Raw genomic sequence first — 11,228 nt, 5'->3', positions numbered from 1 at the left:
GTATTGTTTGTACAGATTACCACGTGGTACGTCAGGCATTTGGAAATTGCTCCAAGGATGAACCAGACTTGTGGAGGTCTACAATTTTGAGGTCTTGGCTGATTTCTTTTGATTTTCCATGATGGTGAGCAAAGAGGCACTGAGTTTGAAGGTAGGCCTTAAATAACATCCACAGGTACACTCCATTGACTCAAATGAGGCTATATTTGATATCTAGAAGCTTCTATAAAGCCATGACATTTTCTGGTAATTTTCCAAGCTGTTTAAGGCACAGTCAACTTAGTGTAGTGGGGGGCGGGGGGGGAGTATTTAGTCAGCCACCAATTGTGCAGTTCTCTTCCACTTAAAAAGATGAGAGAGGTCTGTAATTGTCTGTAAAGACAAAAGAAAATCCATTGTGGATTTTTTGTGAATTTATTTGCAAATTATGGTGGAAATAAGTATTTGGGTCAATAACAAAAAGTTTTATCTCATACTTTGTTATATCCCTTTGTTGGCAATGACAGAGGTCAACGTTTTCTGTAAGTCTTCACAAGGTTTTCACACACTGTTGCTGTATTTTGGCCCATTCCTCCATGCAGCTTCTAGAGGCAGTGATGTTTTAGGGGCTGTTGTGGGCAACACGACTTTCAACTCCCTCCAAAGATTTTATTGGGTTGAGATCTGGAGGACTGGTAGCCACTCCAGGACCTTGATGCTTCTTACGAAGCCACTCCTTCGTTGTCCGGGCGGTGTGGTTTGGGATCACTTGTATGCTAAGACCCAGCACGTTTCTCTTCATGTTGCTGATGCGAAGGAGTTTTTCACTCAAAATCTCACGATCCTTTACACGGAGTCAGTCATCCTGGTCCCTTTACAGAAAAACGCCCCAAAGCATGATGTTTCCACCCCATCTTCAAAGTAGGTATGGTGTTCTTTGGATGCCTCAGCATTCTTTGTCTCCACACACGACGAGTTGAGTTTTTACCAAAAAGTTCTAATTTTGGTTTCATCTGCCATATGACATTCTCCCAATCTTCTTCTGGATCATCCAAATGCTCTTAGAAACTTCAGACGGGCTGGCATGACTGGCTTAAGCAGGGGACACGTCTGGCACTGCAGGATTTGAGTCCTGGCGGCGTAGTGTGTTACTGATGGTAGGCTTTGTTACTTTGGTCCCAGCCCTCTGCAGGTCATTCACTAGGTCCCCCCGTGTGGTTCTGGATTTTGCTCACCGTTTTGTGATCATTTTGACCCACGGGTGAGATCTTGCTGGAGCCAGATCGAGGGAGATTATCAGTGGTCTTGTATGTCTTCCATTCCTAATAATTGCTCCCAAGTTGTAATTGCTCCCACAGTTGATTTCTTCAAATCAAGCTGCTTACCTATTGCAGATTCAGTCTTCCCAGCCTGGTGCAGGTCTACAATTTTGTTTCTGGTGTCCTTTGACAGCTCTTTGGTCTTGGCTATAGTGGAGTTTGGAGTGTGACTGTTTGAGGTTGTGGACAGGTGTCTTTTATACTGATAACAAGTTCAAACAGGTGCCATTAATACAGGTAACGAGTGGAGGACAGAGGAGCCTCTTAAATAAGAAGTTACAGATCTGTGAGAGCCAGAAATCTTGCTTGTTTGTAGGTGACCAAATACTTATTTTCCACCATAATTTGCAAATAAATTCATTAAAAAACCTACAATGTGATTTTCTGGATTTTTTTTCTCATTTTGTCTGTCATAGTTGAAGTGTACCTATGATGAAAATTACAGGCCTCTCTCATCTTTTTAAGTGGGAGAACTTGCACAATTGGTGGCTGACTAAATACTTTTTTACCCCACTGTATATAAACTTCTGACCCACTGGAATTGTGATACAGTGAAATAATCTGTAAACAATTGTTGGAAAATTACTTGTCATGCACAAAGTAGATGTTCTAACCGACTTGCCAAAACTGTAGTTTGTTAACAAGAAATTTGTGGAGTGGTTGAAAAACTAGTTAATGACTCCAACCTAAATGTATGTCAACTTCCGACTTCAACTGTACCTGTGCACAAAAATATGCTAGCATGTGTTTAAGTGCATGTTATAATGACAAATAATTTCTGAACTGATGAACTTCAACATAGCAAAGTGTTTTCATTTTTACTACTTTGTGATACAAACGTTTGTGTGTAGCCAATTTTCTTTCTTTTTTTACTTATAATAAATTACAAATGTGTCGACATTGTTTATAGATGGTTATGCGTCTACTGCCTCAACAGATACGACCTTGTTCTTGCATGTAAATAGATCTCTGTCCGTGAATGTGAAATGTTAAGTTAAAAACACACTATTGCTACTGTCAATGAGTCTTGCCTAATACTTTTTTAATGATGGAAATGCGAAATTTCTTGAGGGTGAGACTTATTTTAAATCTCAAATTATTTGGAAATGTAAAGCATTACTTTATTCTATAATTTTTGGGTCCTAATTATTCGGGAATGTTAATACTCAGTTATTGACAAACATGGACAAAGATTATACTGACTTTAAAAAATATGTTTCACCTTTATTTAACCAGGTAGGCCAGTTGAGAACATGTTCTCATTTACAACTGCGACCTGGCCAAGATAACGCAAAGCGGTATGACAAAAACCACAACACTGTTACACATAAACAAACGTACAGTCAATAACACAATAGATTTTCTATGTACAATGTGTGCAAATGTAGGGAGGTAGGCAATAAATAGGCCATAGAGGCAAAATAATTACAATTTAGCATTAATAATAGAGTGATAGATGTGCAAATAGAGATACTGGGGTGCAAGAGGGTAGGTAATATGGGGATGAGGTAGTTGGGTGTGCTATTTGCAGATTGGCTGTGTACAGTGATCGGTAAGCTGCTCTGACAGCTGATGCTTAAAGTTAGAGGGAGATATAAGACTCCAGCTTCGGTGATTGTTGCAATTCGTTCCAGTCATTGGCAGCAGAGAACTGGAAGGAAAGGCAGCCAAAGGAATTGTTGGCTTTGGGGATGACCAGTGCAATATACCTGCTGGAGCGTGTTCGTGTTGCTATGGTGACCAGTGAGCTGAGATAAGACGGGGCTTTACCTAGCAAAGAGTTATAGATGAACTGGAGCCAGTGGGTTTGGCGACGGATATGTAGTGAGGGCCAGCCAACGAGAACATACAGGTCGCAGTGGTGGGTAGTATATGGGGCTTTGGTGATAAAACAGATGGCACTGTGATAGAATACATCCAGTTTGCTGAGTAGAGTGTTGGAGGATATTTTGTAAATGACATCACCGAAGTCAAGGATCGGTAGGATGGTCAGTTTCACGAGGGTATGTTTGGCAGCATGAGTGAAGGAAGCTTTGTTGCGAAATAGGAAGCCGATTCTAGATTTAATTTTGGATTGGAGATGCTTAATGTGAGTCTGGAAGGAGAGTTTACAGTCTAACCAGACATCGAGGTATTTGTAGTTGTCCACATATTCTAGGTCAGAACCGTCCAGAGTAGTGATGCTAGTCGGGCGGGAGGGTGCGGGCAGCAATCGGTTGAAGAGCATGCACCTAGTTTTGCTAGCATTTAAAAGCAGTTGGAGGCCACGGAAGGAGTATTGTATGACGTTGAAGCTCATTTGGAGGTTTGTTAGCACAGTGTCCAAAGAAGGGTCAGATGGATACAGAATTGCTAAGATCGTATTTTTTTAATTTCACCTTTATTTAACCAGGTAGCAAGTTGAGAACAAGTTCTCATTTACAATTGCGACCTGGCCAAGATAAAGCAAAGCAGTTCGACACATACAACAACAGACATGAGGTAAAACAAACATACAGTCAATAATACGTAGAGAAAAATAAGTCTATATACAATGTGAGCAAGTGAGGTGAGATAAGGGAGGTGAAGGCAAAAAAAAGGCCATGGTGGCCGAATAAAATACAATATGCAAGTAAACACTGGAATGGTGATTTGCAGTGGAAGAATGTGCAAGAGTAGATATAGAAATAATGGGGTGCAAGGAGCACAAATAAATAATACAGTAGGGAAAGGTAGTTGTTTGGGCTAAATTATAGATGGGCTATGTACCAGGTGCAGTAATCTGTGAGCTGCTCTACAGCTGGTGCTTAAAGCTAGTGAGTGAGATAAGTGGTTCAGTTTTCAGAGATTTTTATAGTTCAATTCCAGTCCATTGGCAGCAGAGAACTGGAAGGAGAGGCGGCCAAAGGAAGAATTGGTTTTGGGGGTGACAGAGAGATATACCTGCGGGAGCGCATGCTACAGTGTGGAGTGCTGCTATTGATCACAGCGAGCTGAGATAAGGGGGGACTTACCTAGCCAGGGTCTGTAGATGACCTGGAGCAGTTGGTTTGGCGACGAGTATGAAGCGAGGGCCAGCCAAGAAGCTACAGGTCGCAGTGGTGGTAGTATATGGGCTTTTGGTGACAAAACGGATGGCACTGTGATAGACTGGCATCCCAATTTATTGAGTAGGGTATTGGAGGCTATTTTGTAAATGACAATCACCGAAGATCAGAGGATTGGTAGGATGGTCAGTTTTACAAGGGTATGTTTGGCAGCATGCGTGAAGGATGCTTTTGTTGCGAAATAGGAAGCCATTTCTAGACTTAACTTTGGATTGGAGATGTTTGATGTGAGTCTGGAGGAGAGATTTACAGTCTAACCAGACACTTAGAATATGTGGACAACTACAAATACCTAAGTCGGAACCGTCCAGAGGTAGTGATGCTGAGGGGGCGGTTTGCAGGCAGCGATCGGTTGAAGAAGCATGCATTTAGTTTTACTTGTATTTAAGAGCAATTGGAGGCCACGGAAGGAGAGTTGTATGGCATTGAAGCTCGCCTGGAGGGTTGTTAACACAGTGTCCAAAGAAGGGCCAGAAGTATACAGAATGGTGTCGTCTGCGTAGAGGTGGATCAGAGACTCACCAGCAGCAAGAACGACATCATTGATGTATACAGAGAAGAGAGTCGGTCCAAGAATTGAACCCTTTGGCACCCCCATAGAGACTGCCAGAGGCCCGGAAAACAGACCCTCCGATTTGACACACTGAACTCTATCAGATAAGTAGTTGGTGAACCAGGCGAGGCAATCATTTGAGAAACCAAGGCTGTCAAGTCTGCCGATGAAGGTGTGGAGATTGACAGAGTCGAAAGCCTTGGCCAGGTCAATGAATACGGCTGCACAGTATTGTTTCTTATCGATGGCGGTTAAGATATCGTTTAGGTCCTTGAGCGTGGCTGAGGTGCACCCATGACCAGCTCTGAAACCAGATTGCATAGCGGAGAAGGTATGGTGGGATTCGAAATGGTCGGTAATCTGTTTGTTGACTTGGCTTTCGAAGACCTTAGAAAGGCAGGGTAGGATAGATATAGGTCTGTAGCAGTTTGGGTCAAGAGTGCCCCCCTTAGAAGAGGGGATGACCGCAGCTGCTTTCCAATCTTTGGGAATCTCAGATGACACGAAAGAGAGGTTGAABAGGCTAGTAATAGGGGTGGCAACAATTTCAGTAGATAATTTTAGAAAGATAGGGTCCAGATTATCTAGCCCGGCTGATTTGTAGGGGTCCAGATTTTGCAGCTCTTTCAGAACATCAGCTGACTGGATTTGGGAGAAGGAGAAATGGGGAAGGCTTGGGCGAGTAGCTGTGGGGGGTGCAGTGCTGTTGACCAGGTGGAAAGCGTGGCCAGCCGTAGAAAAATGCTTATTGAAATTCTCAATTATAGTGGATTTATCGGTGGTGACAGTGTTTCCTATCTTGTGGGCAGCTGGGAGGAGATGTTCTTATTCTCCATGGACTTTACAGTGTCCCAGAACTTTTTTGAGTTTGTGTTGCAGGAAGCAAATTTCTGCTTGAAAAAGCTAGCCTTGGCTTTTCTAACTGCCTGTGTATATTGGTTTCTAGCTTCCCTGAAAAGTTGCATATCACGGGGGCTGTTCGATGCTAATGCAGAACGCCATAGGATGTTTTTGTGTTGGTTAAGGGCAGTCAGGTCTGGAGAGAACCAAGGGCTATATCTGTTCCTGGTTCTACATTTCTTGAATGGGGCATGCTTATTTAAGATGGTGAGGAAGGCATTTAAAAAAAATAACCATGCATCCTCTACTGACGGGATGAGATCAATATCCTTCCAGGACACCCCGGCCAGGTCGATTAGAAAGGCCTGCTCGCTGAAGTGTTTCAGAGAGCGTTTGACAGTGATGAGTGGAGGTCGTTTGACCGCTYACCCATTACGGATGCAGGCAATGAGGCGGTGATCGCTGAGATCTTGGTTGAAAACAGCAGAGGTTTATTTAGAGGGCAAGTTGGTTAGGATGATATCTATGAGGGTGCCCGTGTTTACGGCTTTGGGGTGGTACCTGGTAGGTTCATTGATAATTTGTGTGAGATTGAGGGCATCAAGCTTAGATTGTAGGATGGCTGGGGTATTAAGCATGTTCCAGTTTAGGTCGCCTAGCAGCACGAGCTCTGAAGATAGATGGGGGGCAATCAGTTCACATATGGTGTCCAGAGTACAGCTGGGGGCAGAGGGTGGTCTATAGCAGGCGGCAACAGTGAGAGACTTGTTTTTAGAGAGGTGGATTTTTAAAAGTAGAAGTTCAAATTGTTTGGGTACAGACCTGGATAGTAGGACAGAACTCTGCAGGGTTTCTTTGCAGTAGATTGCAACACCGCCCCCTTTGGCCATTCTATCTTGTTTGAAAATGTTGTAGTTAGGGATGAAACTGTAAGAATTTCTGGTGGTCTTCCTAAGCCACGACTAGAACATCCAGGTTGGCAGAGTGTGCTAAAGCAGTGAATAAAACAAACTTATGGAGGAGGCTTCTAATGTTAACATGCATGAAACCAAGGCTATTACGGTTACAGAAGTCATCAAAAGAGAGTGCCTGGGGAATAGGAGTGGAGCTAGGTACTGCAGGGCCTGGATTCACTCTACATCACCAGAGGAACAGAGGAGGAGTAGGATAAGGGTACGGCTAAAAGCTATGAGAATTGGTCGTCTTGACTGTCTAGAACAGAGAGTAAAAGGAAGTTTCTGGGGGCGATAAAATAGCTTCAAGGAATAATGTACAGACAAAGGTATGGTAGGATGTGAATACAGTGGAGGTAAACCTATGCGTAGAGGTGGATCAGAGAATCACCAGCAGCAAGAGCGACATCATTGATATATATACAAAGAAAAGAGTCGGCCTGAGATATGAACCCTGTGGCACCCCCATAGAGACTGCCAGAGGTCCGGACAACAGGCCCTCTGATTTGACAAACTGAACTCTATCTGAGAAGTAGTTGATGAACCAGGCGAGGCAGTCATTTGAGAAGCCAAAGCTATTGAGTCTGCCGATAAGAATGCGGTGATTGACAGTCGAAAACCTTGGCCAGGTCGATGAATACGGCTGCACAGTACTGTCTTTTATCGATGGCGGTTATGTCTTTTAGGACCTTGAGCGTGGCTGAGGTGCACCCATGACCAGCTCGGAAACCAGATTTGATAGTGGAGAAGGTACGGTGGGATTCGAAATGGTCGGTGATCTGTTTGTTAACTTGGCTTTCGAAGATTTTAGAAAGGCAGGGCAGGATGGATATAGGTCGATAACAGTTTGGGTGTCTCCCCCTTTGAAGAGGTGGATGACCGCGGCAGCTTTCCAATCTTTGGGGATCTCAGACTACARGAAAGAGAGGTTGAATAGGCTAGTAATAGGGGTTGCAACAATTTCGGCGGATAATTTTAGAAAGAGGGTCTAGATTGTCTAGCCCAGCTGATTTGTAGGGATCCAGATTTTGCAGCTCTTTCAGAACATCAGCTGTCTGGATTTGGGTGAAGGAGAAGCGGGGGGGCTTGGGCAAGTTGCTCAGGGGGTGCTGAGATGTTGGCCGTGGGTAAGGGGTAGCCAGGTGGAAAGCATGGCCAACCGTAGAAAATGATGCTTATGAAATCATCAGATTATCATTGATTTATCGGTGGTGGCAGTGTTTCCTATCCTCAGTGCAGTGGGCAAGGCTGGGAGTGCAGTCGCTTAGTCTTCATCATGGAGACTATGAATCCATAGAGAGCCTATTAAAAAATGTGTTAGGGATATGTGTCTCGTCAAAGGGACAGTTGCAAATCATCATGCAAAGCCCCGTGTGTCACGATTGCAGGATTTTTATAGAAACAACAAATGTCGGTACGTATGTGTCTTATATCGGCTGAAAGTCTAAGTCTTGTTAATATAACTGCACTATGCAATTACAGTAGCTATATACTGCGAAAAATGCCCTGCTATTGTTTGAGAGCCTCTAACAACAAAATGTTTTGTCACCATGATAGGTTTGTAAATTCACCTCTGAAGGTGAAAATGTGTCCTTACATTCTGAACATTGCTCTGATTTATCATCCAAAGGTCCCAGAGATAACATGAAGTGTCGTTTTGTTAGATAAAATAATTTTTCATATCTTAAAAAAAGGTCCATATAGCATGCTGATCGATTTTGTATCCACTCATTCAATTGCAAAGAAAGGATCTGAAAATCTAACCCTAAACGTTGTTTCAACCAGCAATAACAATTCGTATTTATTTCTCAGAGATCCTAGAACGTAACCAGATTTCACTATATCATTAGGAGTGTAGTATATCCTATAGGACACCAAATTTTTGGTCAGAGAGTGACGCCTTCATGGCACGCCAATGACACGGGCGGTCTTCACTTGAACGACTGTATCTTTTCAAAATAAGCACCAATTGGGGTTCAAGCTAGCATAGATAGCCAATGAGCTGAGCATTACGGAAACCATGTTCTGTCGCAAATTGTTGCTGCTAACCTTGTAACCTCTAGACCCTGGGTCTCGACCCCGCCCTGTGCAACTGGTCCTGGACTTTGACGGCCGCCCCAGGTGGTGAGGTAGGAAACAAACATCTACACCACGCTTATCCTCAACACTGGGCCCCACAAGGGGCGTTCTCAGCCTTCACTCCATGACTGCATGGCCATGCACGCCTCCAACCCAATTCATCAAGTTGCAGACGACACTACAGTGGTAGGCTTCATTACCAACAACCGACGAGATGGCCTACAGGAAGAGAGTGAGGGTCCTCGGGTGTGGTGTCATGAAAAATAACCTCACACTCAACGTTCAACAAAATAAAGAGAATGATCGTGGACTTCAGGAACAGCAGAGGGAGCACCCCCCATTCCACATCGACGGGACCAGTAGTGGAGAAGTGGAAGTTAAGTGCCTCGCCTCGGCATACACATCGCGCTCGGCATACACATCACGGACAATGAAAATGGTCCACCCACTACAGACAGCGTGGTGAAAAAGGCGCAACAGCGCCTCTTCAACCTCTAGGAGGCTGAAGAAATTTGGCTTGTCACCAAAAACACACAAAACTTTTACAGATGCACATAATCGAGAGCATCCTGTCGGCTGTATCACCGCCTGGTACGGCAATGCTCCGCCCACAACCGTAAAAACTCTCCATAGGGTAGTGAGGTCTGCACAACGCATCACCGGGGGCAAACTACCTGCCCTCCAGGACACACCACCCGATGTCACAGGAGGGCCAAAAAGATCATCAAGGACAACAACCACCCGAGCCACTGCCTGTTCACCCCGCTATCATCCAGAAGGCGAGGTCAGTACAGGTGCATAAAAGCTGGGACCGAGAGACTAAAAAACAGCTTCTATCTCAAGGCCATCAGACTGTTAAACAGCCATCACTAACATTGAGTGGCTGCTGCCAACATACTGACTCAAATCTCTAGCCACTTTAATTAATAATTTGATTTAATAAATGTATCACTAGTCCTATAAACAATGCCACTTTATATACTGTTTACATACCCTACATTACTCATCTCAAATGTATATACTGTACTCTATACCATCTACTGCATCTTGCCTATGCCTTTCGGCCATCGCTCATCCATATATGTATATGTACTGTAGCAGACCAGGGGGTTGGGTCAAAATGTTTACACAGATCAGACACGGACAGAGTAGGATTAGCTCAGTTTCAAAGGTGTTTATTAAAATAATAGTCCAAAAGAAAGAAAAAAAAGAGACTCTCTCCGGGATACGGTCTTCTGGGCCCCGGGTCTTGCTGTATCCTGTGGGGATCAAAAACTGAACTCCCTCCTGTTACCTCTGGTACCGTCCCCAACTATACGGGAGTCATTTCCTCCCCGAGTCTCTCCCTTGTGTGTTACCCTTCTGGTAGCTTTATGGGAGTTGTACAGCTGGTGAGCAATCAGCCCTTGATTAATCACCAATACCCAATCAGCCCCAATTAGTCCTGGCCGGAGAGCCCATCGAGACCTGGCACGTCCAGCAGATGGAGCCATCGCTTCGTGATGTATACTCCGTCTGTCACCAGCCCTCGACGAGTCCCCCCCCTGGTGGCTGACCCCCCTCCCCTTAGCTCTGTCGGAGAGGGGACTGTCATTAGTGCGACGTATGTCTCCCTTCTCAATAGGGCATCCTCGTTTCCATGCTTCGCCCCTGACCTGTGCTTATTAACAGAAAAAGAGATGCGTTGAAGGGACAAGAACCACCTGGTGACCCGATCATTTGTGTCCTTTCCTCTGGCCTTCCAGACCAGGGGAGCACGGTCCGTGACCAGGGTGAAGTGGGTACCTAACAGGTAATACTTGAGTGTCTAGCGCCCACTTCACCGCTAGACACTCTTTCTCAACAATAGAGTACTTTTTTTCTCTAGGTATCAGCTTTCGGCTGATGTACATGATGGGGTGCTCCTCCCCATCGTATATCTGGGACAGAACGGACCTTAGTCCCGTATCACATGCATCCGTCTGGACCAACATCGGCACCTGGAAATCGGGCGTTATGAGAATCGGATGGAAACACAGCACTTCCTTCAGGCAGCTGAACGCCGCTTCTGTCTCGTCCGTCCGTTTCACTGTTTTCGGGAGGCGGGCCCTGGTTAGATCGGTGAGGGGGGAAGCTATAGCCGCAAAGTTGGGGATAAACCGGCTATAGTATCCTGCCCGTCCCAGGAAGGACTTGACCTGTGTCTTGGTGCGTGGAAAGGGCCAGTCACGTACCGCGTGAACCTTCCTCTCCTGGGGTTTGACGTTCCCCCGTCCGATCAAATACCTCAGGTACTCCACCTCCTCGAACGCTAGTTTGCATTTCTTGGGGTTCGCGGTCAACCCGGCTTGTCTGAGCGCGTCCAGCACCACATTGGCTGTGGGGAATGATATCATCCATATAGGCCACTGCGTACTGCTGGTGGGGTTGAAGTACTTTG

Source organism: Salvelinus sp. IW2-2015, linkage group LG7, assembly GCF_002910315.2.
Source record: "Salvelinus sp. IW2-2015 linkage group LG7, ASM291031v2, whole genome shotgun sequence".
NCBI lineage: Eukaryota > Metazoa > Chordata > Actinopteri > Salmoniformes > Salmonidae > Salvelinus > Salvelinus sp. IW2-2015.
This window is presented reverse-complemented; position numbering follows the sequence as displayed.